We start from the raw sequence: 19,970 nt of genomic DNA, 5'->3' as shown, positions 1-19,970 counted from the left end.
TGATGAAGTTGTCGGCATAATGAGCAAATGCAAGTCTCAAATCAACCGAAGAATGCATAAAAAAGTAAAACTCACAAAACCTTGCTATGGTAAAACCCAAGGTGGGAGAAAAACCCATAGTCTAAGAAGAAAAGTGAGAAGTTGCATTAAGTCAAAACTATACGCCTTTTGGACGCAAGTAGAAGAGCTCACAAGGGTATGATCATCCCATGATGGGTGCCTCGTTAAAACCTAGTTAGGTAGCAAAAGCCTAGAGGGAAAAATGCTCCTAATGAAAAAGAGTACATTAAGTTCAAGTGAGTATACTTCTGGATACTCCCTCTGAGTTTGACATAACTTCCAAATGAGAACTACAAGCATTGCATATGATAGTTAGGCATACCAATTCCTCGGATAAGCTTATGGAAGGTTGACTTCGGCAATGATGTCGTGTAGAGGTTGGCAAGGTTGTCTGGCATCGGCTTGCATGACTTCAATCTCTTGATGTTTTGCTGATGTAGATGTAGACGCAATATGTCTTGGTGTTGACTTCGTTGATGTATCATGACTTGGTCGAGTTAATACATGCAGTATAGTCCTCATGGATCGTCGTTAGGACTTAACGATGGATGAAAACATCAAGTACTTCAATATGCTCAACAAGAACTCCTAACCATGTCTCACTTGTGGCGTAGTGAAGTGAGGTGAGTCTTGGAATGATTCAAAGATTTCGTAACTAAGGTCATATCGTGGACCTCCAAGATATTGCGATATCCTTAACAATAAAGACATAACCATTTGGGGATTTTGCCTTGTGAGGGTTTGATAAGTAACATACGTCAGGATAACAAGCAAGGCAAGCATCATTTCAAGGATCAAGGGGGTTGGATCCGCTCGAGATGCGTTGAGATTTGCCCTTGTAGTACCTTCAAGGTACGTCTTTAATACCAATTCAATGGTTGCGTGTAGGTGCGGTGCTGCATCTTTACTAAGATCAACAGTGAAAAAGATGTCATGTCTAAATACAATGAACTAAGTACAACGAAGTGCAAAGTTGAACTTAAATATGGAATTTCGGATTCCATAACCTCTTCAAGGGTCTCATTTGCATATAACGTATGGACGATCAAAGGTATACTCAAAAGTAACACATTCAAGGTGTAGTTCGACTAGTAGACCAAAATGTTATTAGAACAATGCTTTGAACTTTAGGTCAATGCATAAACGAGTTTTCCCAAGGTCCTTCATCTCAAATTTCATCTTCAGGTGCAAGGCAGTTTTCTCAAGCTCTTCCGGAGTTTTAGCGAGATTCATGTTAACGACATAAACTGTAACTCTAGCAATTCAAAATAAAACTTCATAGTTTAACATGCAAGGGCATAATTCATCCCTGACCGATCAAATAATCACTTAAATAGGTATACCATATTAGTCGGATTGTAAGTGAACGCCTTAAACAAGTTAAGAGGGTGTTCCGTGATTTTGGAACTATTTGAACCACTCCATGTAATTCTTCGGAAACTTACATGTAAATCTCCATATCTATATCCCCATGGAGAAAACACTAACCACATTTCATAATGCTGCTATCAATCACAGGACGTTTGAGAGAAACCTTGCGTCGTAAGGCGTACATCATATTGCACTATTTCATTCATCTCATAATGCTTCCTTTCCCACTTGGAACACAACAGGGTTACCTTGGGCAGTATAGGAACGACAGGTCTAATACACACTTTGGTAATGAATTTGACCTGGATTGTAATTTCGGTTGTCCAATCAATTATACGTTGTCACTTAATCAAAGGAACAGGGTTCGATATCGTCGCTTTTCATTTATGTCGGTAGCTACCATATAAGTGAAAACATCATCGATGGTAATCTCATTTCAATTCCATTTTCTCATATAAACTAGTATACTGGACCAAGAACTTCAAGTCTTGGGAGTAATCCGGATTAATCTCATGAGATGGAAATGATTTGAGACATCGATCGAGTTTAGATTCATTATTGTGCCATGTCTTCCTCTTCTAGGGAAGTGAATCCTACAAACCGAGTGATCTGTTGTGCTCCAAGCCAAGACAGATTGATTGGCTATCCGTCGGTGTACTAGACCGTCCAACAGGGGCGTCCAAATCGTCCAACAAGGCCGGCACACCCTCTATGGATGTTGACTCGACGTCTGTTAAGTACGTCTATCCTTACAGGTATGTTTGCAGTTGGTATATGATCTCGTCACTTTAGCTAGATCAGAGGAATGCATCTGGGGGAACATTCTGAAAGCTAGAATTTATCGCACTTGCTTATCACACTTGTGCAGTATGGGGATCGAGATGAGACAGTGGGCAACATCTACGCAAATTCCCACCGTTCTCTAGGAACGTTGACGTTCTTATCTCCCCTTAACGACGGGAAGATTGTCTCATTAAAGTGACAACCCGCAAATGAGCTGTAAAGAAATCGCGTGCAAGGGCTCGAAGAGAGCTAGTGTGAAAGAGAATCATGATCGACAAAGATTCACATCCTTCTTTGAAGACCCATGTTGGTACGTTGTGGTGGCGCAACTTGGCACATGGAATGCTCACCCAAATGTGTAAATACGAAAATCGTTAGTTTCGTACCCAGTAACCAATTGTAATGTCATATAGGTTGGGTGGCAATGGGCCTTAATGTGGACCACCATAGTTGCGTACAAGATTGCATAGCCTTAGGCAAAAACCAAAAAACTTGGTATGTTTACCAAAATTCGGGCAATCATTTAAATTGTGCTTTATGATCACTAGGCGAGGCTATTTAGGGTGAACATGGGAATTTAATGTTCAATTATAAACCCAAAATACATGCAATACTTTATCGAAAAACTGTCGATATAAACTCTTCGGCATTATCTAGTCTCTCGGACCTTAAGGGATAAGTAGGGTGGTGAACCCTTAATCGACCATGAGGTTTAGCAGCAATGTGTGTGGACAAACATGTGACCAGTTTGTCGATTCATCAACCAAAACCACAAGTATTTATATGGTCTGCATTTTTGTTGGATTAGTCCACATATGTCACTTGAATCCACTATGAAAAGAGAGTCGTTTCGTATCTTTGCTAGGGATGATTTAGAAATCAAATTTCCCAAAACGAGCGGGTTTTGGCAAAGTGTGCTTGTAGGCACAAGATCCTTACTTCGGGTAAGGAGATGCGTCGTAGCATCATTGCTTGACCTATTTGTCCCAAAAGGTCATGTCAAAACAAGTAAACTGCTTGAATCACCTGGCTCCAGGCCGGCCACATGTGGTGTGTTTCTAGTTGGGAGACAACCCATTGGCCCTAAATTAAAGCTTCAGGCTCATTTTTGGAGGTAGTGCAAAGATATTTCACTCTATTTTCTTCAGTGGTTCATTTATGATCATTGTCATCTCGAATATCCTTAAAAACTTAACGACAGGGAGAATTTAAGTCCCTTGAATGATAATTTAGTACCATTCTTACAACGAGGAGCGTGCCAAATGTTCTTAATCAAGTTGGATATACCTGAAGTCGTCGTTAGAGATGTGATTTATGTGTACAATTAGTGTGTGTAGTATCACATTCATCCAGACAACTAACTTCCCCATTTTCCTACTTAATCACGTGTTTAATTGAATCGGTCACATGTATTAAGAAACATGATTCAATTAACTTATATTCGATGACAATATCAATAAGATTATCCATAAGTAAAACATACACCAAACTTGAATCCAGGAACATGGAAAATGTTCACAAAGTAAATGGTTTACTAAGGGGATTCAGCCAACAAGGCCGTCCATGTCAAAATTTTGCTCTTCCAACGATGTTTGATGGAGCAAAATTAGTCTCACATATTGACTACTAGAATGGTTCTCCTCAACAATATTGGTAGGGGCACGAACAAGTGCATAACCACTGATTTATTCCATCAAGACGGAAGTAGATTCTGTAGGGTTAAGGTTCGGGGATACTACCCCTTATTCATGAAGTTTTAGGTCTTAGGTACCAAGCATCATGCTTTGGGCATAATGCCACACCTTGGCAGGCCCTGATTCTATCATATGTTTGTGGTAATAATCAGATCCGAGAATTTGGTAAACTTCTGCTTTCTACACTGCTGCTTTAGGGGTGAGTTAGAAACATGGAAGGACGAGAAAAGTATTCTCTAGTAAAAATTCGATCGGATTTATAAACTTCAGAATCGTATTTATTCATGGACGTAATCATGGTGTGCTTCAGGCAATATCTTTCATGATTAAACGGTCCATGAGAGTGAGCCAAAGAGCCATGGAATCCTCGTTCATGAGGTATTTCTGTTGGTAATGCTTCGAGCATAAGTCTTTGAATGAAGATCATGGCGGAGGCTTATTCAGCTCTTCCATGCCACTGCTGGCGTCAATGGTTTCTCAGATTCTTGATAGTCAAGTGGAGATTCACGTCTTGTACCCTATATAAAATGGTTTATATTATAAATGTCCAAATCAGGAAAATCAAACTTATGACGGTTCGACAATCCACCGAATTGGAGGGAACACGATTGTGATCAGTTCTATGGGAATGAATAATCCATAAGCATTAAAGTTAGAACATTCGAGTTCTAAGACATGGTTTTCATGAAAAGCGTCAGGTTTTCATTAGTGTATTGTTTTATGAAACTACAGGTTCAATTTAATTTATGAACGTTTAGTTCATAAAAAAGAGGTTCTTGCAATAACACAGAATGAAATACACAACTAAGTGTAGTGGATTTGAGTTTCTTCGAGAACTCAAGTGTGAGAGTTTCGTTACTACGAAAGTATGTCAACGGTTCAAAGTATAAAAATAAATTATTGAATCGTTAATGTCCAAAAGTGATTTTCAGGTCAATAATTTTGGATTCATTATCAGATTAATGGACTGCAGGTCACTTTTAATTAATTCAATAAATCGGGCCATACATGGTCGATTGTAGAAGCAAAATAATATTAACATAATATTATTGGGTCGAAAATATAGCCCAAAAAATATTTAGGTTGGGTGCCGTGAGTAGGCAAGGCCCTAAGGCCTCGGGGGTGGACTACAGGCCACGGGTCCAATTAAAAATAAGCCCAAAGGCCTTACGAGAGTGAGAGGAACCCCAGCCGTAGCTGGGTTCTTTGTTTGGACCGAAAAAGGGGGGGGGAAGGGTCACGGGCAGGCTCGGAAAACTAGGCCGCAAGCTTTATGCACGTGGGACAAGGCCCAGCCCTGTGGGCTGGCTGACGCAAACTTGTGGGAGAGGACTCAGCCGACTGGGCTGGTGGAATTGGCTATGGGTCGAGGCAACAACGAGGTCCATCAAGCATAAATGCTTGCGGGCGTTAGTGTGGGCAGGGTTGCAGGCCCGTGGTGAAGGAATCTAAACCAGGCCTATGGCCTGGTTGTTTACACAATGCCACGGTGGTGCAGTGGGTGTGCCGCACCATGTCCAAGTTCCCCTATTTTTTCGAAATCCCCTAGCGTTTTAGGAAACCCTAAATATGCTTCTAATTTAATTTTATACTTTGACTCACATATTCCACATAACCATTTAATTGTGTGATGCATGAAACAAATATATATATTGACAAAAATATGAACATATACAATATATATATATATATATATATATATATATATATCGGAAGGAAAATGTAAACATAGGGGTTCATGCATCATAAAGAATGTTTTCATGCTTCATGGTCGTTTCAAATATCTTACTTTATTTTAAGTATACCTGATTAGCAGAAAACAACAAAAACCTTTGAATTTGTAGAAGATCCATCTCAAAAAGCCGGAATTTCATCTTTAATGCGTTGTATCACGTTCAACACAAAAAAATTAAATTGAATCAATAACATGTAGATCAATTCAAAATAATAAATTAATTACAAAAAGAATTATTAAAACGTAATACTCCCCTAATTGAAGATCAAACTCTCTTGTTAGTGCAACGTCAAAATCATGCTGATAACGTGTTATAGTCATAATTTATTGAACAATGATGGAGGCCATAGAGAGAGAGAAATGTGCGGAAATAGAGAAGAAGAAGAGGGATGTGTAATTGTGGGTGTATTATTCCACCCCATTGTGCCATTTATTTATAGTAGTAAGGAAAATTAATTTCTTACCCTTTATGATTACAACATTTAATAGGTAATCTACTCTAATAGGAATATGTGAGATATTTCAAGATATACTAGGATTTACACAATCACATTCCTAATCTAATAGGACTACAACACTTGTAACATTGTAAACAAATTAATCCACCGGTTCAATAAATGGACCTAGATTTGAAACCGGTTCAATTCATCCACCGGACCCGACCATTTCGGTAGTGAGTTGGGCAGGTGTCCGAGTCAACTCACCTGATTAAAATCAAAAGCAGAGTTGGGCAGGGAGGAAGATTGAAAACGCTATTTTTGACATTTCAATCTCCGCGGCGAAGCTTTAGAGAGACATCCATGGACGACGATTTGCTTCTCAAGAACTTCTTCGCCGAAGTTAGTGAAGTTGAGAGGGACAACCAAGTCCTCAGGTCTCTGTGTGTGTGTGTGTGTGTGCATGTGCGTATGCCTACATGTATGCATGCAAGTATGTATGTATGTTATATGTATGCGGATGTGATGACAGTTTAATTGTATAAACTAGGGTTTCGGGGGATAGGATTATTTATCATGCTCCGCAATCAAATGGGAAAAAAGGCTGACTGAAATTAACTTCGCTGCAATTTGTTTTCCCCTGATTGAAATTGAATTGGTTGAAATATGTATAATTGGTTTGCTGTGTATTCGATTTATCAACGAGGCGTGCAGTTTATTGAAATTGCTTATTCGTAGAAGAATTTGACAAGTTCTGTGGAGCTGCGGATTGTGTTATGCACCGTTATCCGTTAAATGTGATTGGACGTGATTAGAAGAATATTTTATGTAGTATTGTTTGAGAAAGGAATAACGGGTCATAGCTAGCTGAGTGTGAACGTATTGTCGAATATAATTTTAGGCAAGTGTTCAAGTTGTGAGAGAGATGAGGGTGCTTTGCTTTCTGTGGTTTTGAAGTACTGAGAGGAGGATTGATATTTTTGGAGCTTAACATTCCCCAGTCAGCAAATGAGAGTTCTTGCTTGGGAGTCTTCTCTCGCTAAAGTATGGTACCGCAATTTGTATTTAAATGTCGAATGAGAATTTCGAGCGATCTTTTCTTTCTTTTTAAAAAAAAAAAAACTTAGAGAGGGACGGATAGTTTGAGAAGGTTGGTTGGTTCATGTAGTTATAACCTTTAGGAGGGGTAATGCTTAGTGGTTTGCCCATTCAAAGAACCTTCTATGGTTTTTCTTGTTTAGAAATTGCAAGATATTGGTAGTGATGGGGAATGACATCAGGGAGACACTTAATAGCAGAGAAGATTTGAAGAACATAAACAATGCTAATGGGCTGATTTTCAAGTGTAAAAAGGGGATTGGGAGGCTGTCCACATTCTTCTATTTTTTCGTTGGTTTTTTTTCCTTTTAATTTTGTGTTCTAGTTGCATTGGTTGATGGCCATCTAATTGATCAACTATGTAAATTACTTGGTGTTGTCAGTTTATGAGAATATGCACACAAAAACACACAAGCATTTGTAGGCAGTCACAAATATCTAATCAACTTTTTCTGTGCATTTCAAAAAAATATGTAGGATCCTCTCCTGCTTCAAGTTAAATCCTTTTGAGTATCTTAACTTACCCTTTGATGCATGCAGTTCCGTAAGGTAATTCCCTCCTTCAAATCAAAATGGTATGGCCGTTTGTTGGTGGTTTCTTACTTGTGATTCAATTACTGATTGATGCATATTTTTATTTGAATTTCTTACAGTTCCTTAATGGTTCACCCTGATAAATGCAAGCATCCAAAGGCTAAGGAGGCATTTGGAGGTGCTTAAATTTATGTCTTATACCATTTGTTTGGTTCAAATATGGTTATTACAGTTTGCTTTTTATTTCTTTTAAACATAAGTTGAATATATAAATAAATGTATAGTTTACTTTTGGAAACTTAATCTGAAGATTCTAATGTTTGTGACATAATTCAGCCCATAACTAACCCCTAATATTGGAAACTTACATAAAGGGACATGATCATGGATGGCTTCAGGTTAAAAAAAATAAAATAAATTAGACTGAATTATCCGTGAATTTGGTATTTCGGTGTTAGATTGTGGACATTTTGTTCATAGCTAGGCAGAACTTGTTGCAACCACTAAATATTATCCATGAAGTCTTTGGATTCTCCCAAAAAAAAAAGAAAAATAGATATTGACTTTGTCATAGGCGTGTTAGTATTTTTTTTAGGTTGGTAGTCTTTCCTTCGGACAAGTGCAAGATAACACAATTTGATGTCATTCCCTTGTTGGCAGGAAGCTGTTGACAGTGTGATGTTTGGCGATGATTATATTTGTATTTTGTACAGAGGAACATGGATGCAGATTCATAGATTTATTAATGGTCATTTGTATTTCTAAATTTCAATGCTTTCTTAAATTTAACCTTGGGTTTTTGATTTCTTGGCAGCATTGGCAAAAGCTTAACAACTATTACTTGATCAACAGGAAAGGGATTATATCATTAGCCAAGTCAGTGCAGCCAAAGGTCATTTACAGAGTTTATTTCTTTGTTGTTTGTCTTTCTGCCAAGATTTTTCTATTCGAAATCATGAAGGCGTAAAGCGAGGTGTGGGATGTAGCCCTACACAAGGCGTAAGCCTTCCAAGACATAATGAACTAAAATGAATAGTAGTACAACAGTTTCATTGTTCATGCTTAGTAATCAACCAAAACACAATTCAACCACAATGTCACCATCCATGCATAATAATCAACCCAGATATATATAATTCAAGTCCGACAACACCTTAAACTTGAATTAAAAATCAAATATTCCAAGCAAGCAGTGGGTTACGGTCGAAAACTCAAAATAATTGCTTTTTTGTTAATTTGTAAGATTTTGGGATTCTAGGGATTTTATTTTTGGGTGGCCGGTTGGAGGCGTAAAATTAGACATAGAAGAAGATGGTGGTTGATGTCTATTGTGGAAAAGAAAGGGTTTAAACAAGTTTTTAAGTGTTTGCACAAATCATGAATTTTAATTTATTGAATATTGACAGTCCCACGTGGGCAGGGAGACAGGCAACTATGGAGGTTTTCATGGTGGCCATGGTTTTGGGGAGAGAAACGAGGATGGGGAAGCTATCTTGGATTTTGCAATGACATATGATCTCTTCTTAGCCAACACCTTCTTTAAGAAGAGAGAAGAACATGTGATCACCTACAAGAGTGGGTCGTCAAAAACACAAATAGATTTTCTTCTAATGAGGAAAGGGGATCGTATAACTTGTAAGGATTGCAAAGTTATACTAGGAGAGAGCGTGGCTAATCAACGTCGCTTGTTGGTGATGGATGTACATATCAAAAGAGTGAGAAAAAAGAACAAGACTTGGAAGTGCCCAAGGACTAGATGGTGGAATCTAAAAGAAGAAAAACAAGTCATTTTCAAAGAGAAAGTAATCACCCAGTGTGTGTGGGATAGAGAGGGGGAAGCTAGCCAAATGTGGGATTCCATGGCTAGTTGTATCCGAAAAGTAGCAAAAGAGGTATTAGGAGAGTCCAAGGGCTTTGCCCCACACCAAAAGGAATCTTGGTGGTGGAATGAGGAGGTACAAACAAAGGTGAAGGCTAAGAAGGAATGTTGTAAAGCCTTATACAAGGATAGGACCGATGAAAATGGTGAAAGGTATAGAAAAGCGAAGCAAGAGGCGAAGAAAGCTGTGAGAGAAGCTAAGTTAGCGGCTTATGACGATATGTATAAGCGACTAGATACCAAAGAAGGAGAGTTGGATATCTATAAACTAGCTAGAGCAAGGGAAAAGAAGACAAGGGACCTAAACCAAGTGAGGTGCATCAAGGATGAGGATGGAAAAGTTCTTGCTACAGAGAACGCGGTTAAAGATAGATGGAGAGGTTATTTTCATAATCTTTTCAATGAAGGACATGAAAGGAGTGCTTCTTTAGGGGAGTTGAGTAACTCAGAAGATTGTAGAAACTACTCTTTTTATCGTCGAATCCGGAAGGAAGAAGTGGTTGTAGCTTTGAAGAAGATGAAGCATAGAAAAGCAGTAGGCCCAGACGATATACCAATCGAAGTGTGGAAAGTTTTGGGAGAGACAGGTATAACATGGCTCACTGACCTTTTCAATAGGATTTTGAAAACGAAGAAGATGCCAAATGAGTGGCGAACGAGCACTTTGGTGCCTATCTACAAGAATAAGGGCGACGTACAAAATTGCATGAACTATAGGGGTATTAAGCTAATGAGTCATACAATGAAGCTCTGGGAGAGAGTCATTGAGCATAGATTGAGGCAAGAGACACGGGTTTCGGACAACCAATTCGGGTTCATGCCAGGGCGCTCAACTATGGAGGCAATCTATCTCTTACGAAGCTCACTCGGGAAATTAAGGGAATACTACCTCAACCTACATGCTCCACTCACAAAGCTTCAACATACAAGCTTCAACAAAAGAAAATTCAGAGAACTTAGCGAAGAAGGCTTTGGTGTATTTAACACAATACGTTGAAATGAAGGAAAGCTATTTATTGATATCCCCGATAAGTCACAAATACGTACATATACATGAGTCAAAATAAACAAACAAGAGGGAGCCTTCACAAAGGTTGCTTAGGAGAAGTCTCAGCAGTCGGTAGAGCCCCAGAAAGAGCAGGCACTGGAGGGGGATCATTTGGAGCCTCAGTACTGGACAGAACCCTAGAAGGAGGAGGCAGCATAGGTTGATCATTTGGAGCTTCATTACGCGGTACAGCCCCAGAAGACGAAGGCAATAAATGCCTTTGGAACAAACCCACAAATCTCTGATGATCAAGTAAAACCTGACCATCAGATTCCTTCATCTGGTCAAGCTTCCTCTTCATGTTTGTAGCATAGTCATGTGCGAGCCGGTGCAACTGTTTATTCTCATGCTTGAGCCCTCTAATCTCCTGTTTGAGACTCATCACTTCAGCCACCAAAGATTCAACTTGGCAGGTTCGAGCAAATAGGCGTTGGGCCATGTTAGACACAGAACCTGCACACTGAACACTGAGAGCCAGAGAATCCTTAACAGCCAACTCATCAGACCGTTTGGAAAGTAGTCTGTTATCTTTGGGAGTGAGAAGGTTCCTGGCCACTACCGCAGCGGTCATATAATTCTTCATCACGGAATCCCCAACGGTAAGAGGACCAGTAGGGGAGACGAAGGATGGACGCCATATGTTGTCTGGAGAAGGCGTGCTGCCTCTTCAACAAGGTTCAAGTCAAAATGACGGTCGGAGGGGCCATACATTTTCAAAGGTGTTGAAGAGAGAAGAGGTCGGACAAATCAAGATCTTAGAAGTGCAAGAATGGAGCTTCTACTGGTGGAGATTCAAGTGTGCTTTGGAACTTAATGCCAGCCTCTATAAAAATCTGCACTCGACGGAGCTTCAGAAATCGAAGAGGCGTTTGCTTTCTCAAAAGCTGGGCTGCTCAGAGACCACGAGACGTTTGCTTTCTCAAAAGTTGGGCTGCTCAAAGACCACGAAGGCCGATCTCAGAAATCGAAGAGGCGCTTGCTTTCTCAAAAGCTGGGCTGCTCAGAGACCACGAGGGCCGATCTCAGAATTCGAAGAGGCACCTACTTTTCCAGCCTTGTCAGCACCTGTCAGCTTTGCGGAAATTATGGGCATTATGTCGAAGATTTCTGGTGAAGTAGAAAGCACATGAATCTTACTGTTCAATCACCCACTTCCCACACGCAACATTAGCTCATGGGTACCACAGATAACTTTGCCAAAGTTCTCTGACAAAGTTGAGACACGTGAAGCTTGCAGCTCCCACTACACCGTTCTGACCAAGAAGGGTAAAAGAATAGCAAAGAAACAACACTAACAAAGTTTAGACACATAAATTTTGAAGGTCTAGCTACCATATTATTACCCACAAGGGTAAAGGAACAGTACCACTGCTGGATAATTGGAAAGTCCCTGTGTGTCAACCTCTGTGCTTCGTGGCAAGATAGACTAGCAAACATGCCCAACCTTTTCTCACATTCGAGAAAACACTCCCAACAAGATTGCTTGCTCCAAAATTGAAGAGGCACCGCCTTCCGAATCTGGAGAGCCAGACTCCCAACATGATTACTTTCTCAAAAATCGAAGACACCGCTCTCCGAATCTCGAGAGCCAAACCCCTAGCAGGATTGCTTTCTCAAAAATCGAAAAGGCATCGTTCTCCGAATCTCGAGAGTCAGATCTCCGACAGGGTTGCTTGCTCGAAAACCGAAGAGGCACCACTTTCCCAACTTCAAGAGCCGGATCTCTTTGGATAAAGCTTGTCTGTAATCTTTACACGCAACATCAGCTTTCCAGATACCACAGACCACTTTTTCAAAGTGCTCTGACAGAGTTAAAACATGTGAAGCTGGCAGCTCCCACTACCGTGTTATGACCAAGCAGGGTAAAGGAATAGCATTACTACTTGTTAGGGAGACTCCTATATATGTTGACCTCCATCCCCAACAGACAGGCAGACCTGCAAAAATGCTCAACCCTTCCTCATATCTGAGAGGGCACTCCCAAAGAAACCTTTCAAAATATTCAGCTTTCTTTCCCCCCGATAATACCTCTGCAAACAAGCTATACTAGAGCAAGAATATCTCATATCATCAGGGTTAAAAGCAAGAGTATCCCATATCATGTTTTTTCCCTGTCTTTTCCTTTGGCCTTGTTCTTACCTGCAAGACAAGGAGAAAAAGAGCAATCAGTCAGCACTTGGAATCAAGCTTCCAGTCAGGAACTGACTGCCTGGAACCCCTTACTTGATTACTTACCTGGCATTGCTCTCGAGTACTCATCTTCAACATCTTATGCTTCCAGGGAAGATACCGCATCTGCCTGAGGAACAGATAGGGCAAGTGAGAAGGATACAAGGAAGCATGTGGAGACAAGCGTAACAGCACACGTGCCGATACATCCACTACTCTGTCAAAAGCAAAAGTATCCCATATCAGCAGGGTCGAACGTACTATAGATTTGATGGACTTGTTTTGACCCTCAAATTTTTCAGTCGGCTTTATACTCTGGAGGAAACCAGAAAACCCTCCAGCCCAGTTCAAGAATAAGCCTGTGGAAAGTTACTTCTTCAAAAGCAAAAGTATCCCATATCATCTCTTCTCTTTTATCCTTCATGTTGCTTGCAAGATAGGGAGAATGTGAACAATCAGCCGGAACTCGAAATCAAAGTTCTGATCTGGGACTGATTGCTTGGAGCTCTGATTGCTTACCTTGTCTGTCACCTCTTTCAGCAGATCCCCTAGCTCAGCGACTTGGAGGACTCCTACTACATGGTTTGTATCGCGCTTGACCAAGCCTGAAACTACAAGTAAGCTTCAAGTGAAATTGATACATTACCTTGTGCATCTCCACCAGTTAAAGATACCACCCCTGGATGGAGGAAGAGTACTTCCAGAGAAGATGCCACGTCTACCTACGAGACAGATAAGGCAAGTCAAGACGATACCACACTCCGGAACTTAGAAGTTTCGTGATTACGAGATCATTCTCCCACAATATTTCCTAATGTCATTTGTACTAAATCATTCACTAGTACTCACTAAAAGAGAGCTTGAACCTATGTACTTGTGTAAACCCTTCACAATTAATGAGAACTCCTCTATTTCGTGGACGTAGCCAATATGGGTGAACCACGTACATCTGGTGTTTGCTTTCCTATCTCTATATCCATTTATATATTTATCCACACTAATGACCGGAGCAATCTAGCGACGATCACAAAAAGCGACCGTTTTCGCTACCTAGGATCTATCTTGCAAGAGAACGGAGAATTAGATGGAGATCTCAACCATAGAATACAAGCTGGATGGATGAAGTGTAAGAGTGCATCCGGCGTGTTGTGTGACCGTCGTAGGTCACTGAAGCTCAAGGGAAAATTTTATAGGACGGCAATAAGGCTAGCGATGTTGTATGACACAGAATGTTGGGCGGTGAAGCATCAACACGTACACAAAATGGGTGTAGCGGAGATAAGGATGCTTCGTGGGATGTGTGGGCACACGAGAAATGATAAGATTGTGAATGAGGATATCCGAGGTAAAGTAGGAGTAGCCGAAGTTGGAGGAAAGATGAGAGAAAATCGGTTACGGTGGTTTGGACATGTGCAAAGAAGGCCTACTGACGCTCCGGTTCGAAGATGTGACTACGGAACAGAGGTTCGGGGCCGAAGGGGTAGAGGAAGACCTAGGAAAACTTTGGAAGAGACCCTAAGAAAAGACTTAGAGTACTTGGATCTAACGGAGGACATGACACAAAACCGAGCGCAATGGTGTTCTAGGATTCATATAGCCGACCCCACTTAGTGAGAAAAGGCTTTGTTGTTGTTGTTGTTGTTGAATATTGACAGTCCATATAGCCTACACCTCATCAATATTGTGCAAATAGTGTAGTGCATGCTATATCCAAACAGTGTTCGCTAAATGGGACAATTGCAAACATATAATGCCTTGTAGCAAAATCCCTTCACCTTGCTACACTTCACACCTTAAGCGTGTCTCACAACGCGTTATTTAAAACTTTGATCTACCGTGGGCCCTAGATTAATGTTATGTTTGCTGATTGCAAAATGTAGTTTGGTGATAATTCTGTATGAAGTGTCGAAATTGCATATATAAAAGTTATTGCTATTCATTGGTTAAACCTCACGTGCAAGCATATACATGGGTTTTGATAAATTAGTTATTCTAAAATCCTGAAGTAATGCATGATGCAATTGTCCTCCATGCATCTTCTATTCTTAATTATCAAGTTTTTACTTTTCGGGTGGGGTTGTTTGTGTTTGTGGAGGGGAAAAACATTCATAAATTTTTAATGCGGACTGCAGAAGAACTTAAAGCAAAAAGGAAGAAGCAGTTGAAGAAAGATACAGCTTCTAAGATAAAATCATTGGTTGATGAGGTATTTTTCAATTCCCAAAATCTTTTGTCGTTTGCATAGGTTGCACATATTTTTTCCTTAATACCAATCTGGTGACATCATTTACAGAGTAGATACTTATAATTTTTTTTTTCATGATAAATCCTTACAATTAAATTGCTCGAATAATATCAACCAAAAGAAATTATAAAATCTGTAAATTAGTGGTCCTGGGAATTGCTATACATATTGTTGAGGGTAGTAAATAACTAAATATCCACATAAAGAATGCCCTAGATGAAATAACTCTACTGAAAATACATATAATAGCTTGTGTCATGCAAGTTTTGTTGAAAAGTAAAAAGACAAAAGTTTTTTTTTTTTTCTTATTTTAGCAGAGATATGAAAGCAGCTGTTTTGTAGTTCTTTGAAAATTCTAATTGTCCTTCTGATTTCCTCTAGTTTTGTTGTTACAGGTTTAATGTTTGTTTGTTTTCCTTTTTCAGAAATGGGCCTCTTGCTCACTATCTTTGTACTGCTTATTATTTTCTTATGAAATTTTCTGTTACTTTTGCATTAAAATTAAAAACAATAATTCATGAGTCAGGTTTTCTGAGTAATGTCATACAAAGTACTCTTTATGTATCTTCGATAGCATAGGTTATTGAAACACTATCCAGGTTTATTTTTACTTGCATACAGTTTATTTGACTTGTTAACTATGGTTCCTTCTTTATTTACTTGGTTACCTTAAATTCATTTTGTAATATTTATAATTTCTTCTCTGTTATGAGGCAGATTTATAAACAGGGTTAGTAATTCAAGAAGTTATTTTCTATTGCTCTTTCCAATTCCTTTCGTGGGAAACATGCTGCTAAACATTATGCCTCTTTTATATATGATACAGGGAAAATATGAGCAACAATATGAACAGTCAGAAGAGTTCCAGCAAGAACTAAAAATCAAGGTTCGAGATATATTAACAGAACAAGAATGGTGAAGGCATAAAATGCCAATGAGGGTATGCAACATGCTGGAAATGTTGATTTTTGAGTTACGCTTATTGAAGGTTCCCTAAAATAGTTTCTTTGTCTTCATTCTCATTTAGATTTCAGAAGAGGAAGGTAGATTGAAAAAAGGTGAAGAAGAAACCAAAGAGATGTTGAAAAGGAAACGGGAGCATGAGGAACAGTGGGAAAGAACAAGAGAATAGAGGGTTTGTTTCTATCTTCTTGATTATCCCTACATCGAACAACATACGATGTGTATAGCCGAGCCTGAATTGACAATATGAGGTTGTTAGCCATCTCCAACACAAGGTCTCAAACCCAATTTCAAGACCTTAAAAGACACTATCCATACATATTTAGGATTGCAAACCCAATTTCAAGGCATTAAAAGACACTATCCATTCATATTTAGGATCTCATATGTTGTTGTTTGAGCCCAAAATAATATTATTGGGTCGAGCCTAGGTTTGTTTTCGGCCCAGTACTCTTCTAGAAGTATTCTGGGCCATCCAGCCGCTATAGGCCGCCCAATCAGGTTGGCTGAGTCCTATTGTGAGAAGAATTGATTTGGATAAGCAAACAAGGCGAATCCTGATACAACAAGGGGTCTCAAAGCTGAAGGCACTGAGAATTAGGGAATGAATCTGGTTCATTATAGACCTTAGTTCAGAAACCTATTGGAACTAGGATTGGCCGAATCATAATCAGATTGGGATAGGGAGTTCTAGTCTGAGTACGTCTCTGGTTCGGCCAGGAGTAGGTTCACTACTATAAATAAAGGAGGAAGTGCATCATTCGAACCCCTTCCAATTCAACACACAAACTGCCCTGCGCAAACTCTCACTCTACGCGAAACCTCTTAACAGCCTTGAGATTTTTATTTTCTTTTTCCCGCTGACACATCTTCAGTTTGGATAAACATCATTGTGAAGGCAACCAGTGATATTTTCAGTTTGGATAAACAGCACTGGAGTCGTTTCTCGGCCGGTAACAACCTTCAGTTTGGATAAACAACATTGCTTCTCGGCCGACTAAATCCAAGTCTCGATCGACAAGGATTTTCGAGTCCTTGTTGGTAGAGGTCATCTCATCAGCCTTCTCGGCGAAGTGAGGTGTTACCAGGTTACTACATTCGGCACATTGAAAGCCGAATTTGATATTTGAACTTCGCAGAACTAGCAGCCTTGTCTTCAGGCTCTAGAACCCAAAGGTCGAGACGTGTTCCTTCCTCGGCATAGTCGCAAGATCAAGAAGTCAGCAGCGCGCCCAACGCCACATCAACATATTTTACTCCCCGGCCGAGGCTCCGTCGTCGCAGCTGCTAAGATCTGCGCCCCTCTCTGCAATCCACGCTCAAACCCATCAAAATAAGCAATCCCTTTTCTTCTGAGGTGGCCGGAATATAGGTTGGGTGTCCTTGGGGTCATCGGGGTTCCTCTGCGCGTCGCCGTGCTTCCCAGAGACGGAGGAGAGGGAGGGAGAGTTCAGGAGGGTGGTGGAGATGTTGCGCTGGCATCGGGGTGGACGAATTTGGGTGTGCTTGGGTGTGGGTGCGATCGGGGAAATGGAGTTCTCTGCGCGTCGCCATGCTTCCCAGAGACAGAGGAGAGGGAGGGAGAGTTCAGGAGGGTGGTGGAGATGCTGCGCTAACATCGGGGTGGATGAATTTGGGTGTGCCTGGGTGTGGGTGCAATCGGGGAAATGGAGTGAGAGAACGAGAGATCGAGAGAGAGATAGAGTTGAGAACTGAGAGAGAGTGAGGGGTCCGAGAGAGACTCGGGAAAAGAGAGAGAGAGATAGGGTGAGAGTTAGTGGGCTGCCACGTGGTAGCGTGATGGAGAGTGAGAATCAAGATGGAGGGTCCAGATTAGATTAAGATAAAGGACTCAATTGCACAATTTATATAATTTCAGGGAAAAAGTGAAAATATAAATTAATCTGGGGGTCTAGATTATATTAGGATAAAGGACTCAATTTCAGGGAAAGAGTGAAAATATATAATTTTAGGGAAAAAGTGAAATTTGAACCTCAAAGAGTGAAAAATTTGCCAGCTCGCTATATAATCAACTTAAATCAGTTAAATCCATCATGCAATGCATTTCCTTGCAATTTTTTGTGATAAACTAATAGATAATTGACTAAATAAACATCCTGCAAAGTTTCAATAAAAATTTCCAAGTTTTTCTTACAATTTCCGTGGTTTCCATATTATTTTTATCGATATTGATAATATCCCGATATTTCTGTGTTTTTGGACTACCGATATTTCCGATATTATCGATATTTAATACCTTGAATGTGACTGAAACAACCCTTCTACTTATTCTTTGATGCCATTCTCCTGTTAGCTTCCATGAAAACCTAACATGTACCTCTTATTATTTTACCAATGCCCACTCAATCTTTTAATGCTATCGCCATTGAAATATCATTCTCCTCAAAAGCTTTGGAATTTCCTTTGCTTTGCCCCAAATGCATGTAAAGTATCATGGGGAGATGTCCACTTTGGATTCTGTTTTGTCCCCTAGAGTCGAATGTTTGCAGTTATATTTCTTCCAAATTCTTTGCAAATCTTTTTTCGGACATTTTTCAAATCAACTATTGTCCTGAGTAACAGATCTCCGTTAGTAACTAGAGATGAGAAATGCAATTATCAACTTTGTTTTCCTAAATGTGGTTAGGTTTAACGACACTTTGTATTTTTTTCTCCCTCACTTTTGTTCATTTCCCTTTTCAAATTCATGTTCAGGTTTCAAGCTGGAGGGATTTTACGACGGGTGGAAAGAAGGTAAGTTGTGCTGGTTTAGATACTTTGTTATGACGACCTTACTTGAACAGGATCTGTTCTATAGGATTGTGCCTCTGTATCCTTGATTTCGAAGGAGGAAAAAAAAGAAGAAAAAGTTTGTTATGAGCAACAAACAATTGATCTTTATGTCTAAGGACAATTTAAAAGCTAATCATAGTGGCTCAATGTACTGTTATTTGGGTTCATTTGCAGGCCAAGAAAGTAGAAATTCGACCTCCGAAGCTTAAAACTGAAGACCCTAACAAATCTTATGTTCAAAGGCCAGTAAAATGAGGTTGATTTTGTTTTGCCCTGAGGATCGTCATAGGTTGCTGCAGTGGTTAACCATTCTTTCCGGGGATCAGAAAGGCCGAAAGTGGTGGATGTAGGATGAGATCCGTATGAATCTTTGAATTATTTGTAAACAGGAGTATCATTGTGTCAATTTGAGGTATGATTAATATAATGTTGTAATACCTTGTATAGTATAAATATAATCTGGTCAGTAATTCTGGACCTTGATTAGGTTCCGTTTAGGTTATCTCTCAGCGTGAACTCGTGCTGATGTGTTTACAACTTCCAACAGAGAAATGAACAACATGATCCTCGAAAGATTTGATAGCATCATTCAAAAATTCAAGACTTGGCATTACCGAACTTATAACAACAGGCTAATGAAGCCCTGGTTCGGAGATTAAGTTCAGCAGATTAATGGAACTTTAGTTCTTGACATAGGGCAATTGTGCTGCTTTTGGGTGACATGTTGATAATCAAGATGAAACTTCGGTGAAACTAAGTGGGGTCTATACCGACTGATGTTGAAGAATCAGTCATTTTGGAGTTCTATCAACAATTTGCTTGTGTAGGCAGAGATCCAGAATAGGAGGGAACCAAGAAGAAAGTATCGGCAACAATCGATTTTATTACAGGACAACACATGATGTTCATGTCGATTCATTACGTGTCTCTACAAATGTTTTGCAAATTACATTCATATAAATTTGAACAGTATTATGGGCCATCTATATATAATTTAAATATGAGTTTTATTCTTTTGTATAAATATCTTAACAAAACTGTTATTTAAAAACAAATGATAGACATATGAACATAAGCCCCATCACTTTCTGAGCCACCCTAATCTCAATTAATAACTGCTAGGTGTGTTTTTCTCAAACGATATATTTGAAATCCTTTTCT

The 19,970-nt window shown here is 39.7% G+C and overlaps 1 pseudogene; it reads left to right on the top strand.

The window, feature by feature from the left end:
• Positions 1–6,260: 6,260 nt before the first annotated feature.
• Positions 6,261–19,311, top strand: LOC103425303 (uncharacterized; annotated as a pseudogene).
• The last annotated feature ends 659 nt before the right edge of the window (positions 19,312–19,970 follow it).

Source organism: Malus domestica, chromosome 03 (assembly GCF_042453785.1).
Source record: "Malus domestica chromosome 03, GDT2T_hap1".
Taxonomy (NCBI): Eukaryota; Viridiplantae; Streptophyta; class Magnoliopsida; order Rosales; family Rosaceae; genus Malus; species Malus domestica.
Note: the sequence above shows the minus strand (reverse complement) of the source record. Positions and strands in the feature narration are given on the sequence as shown.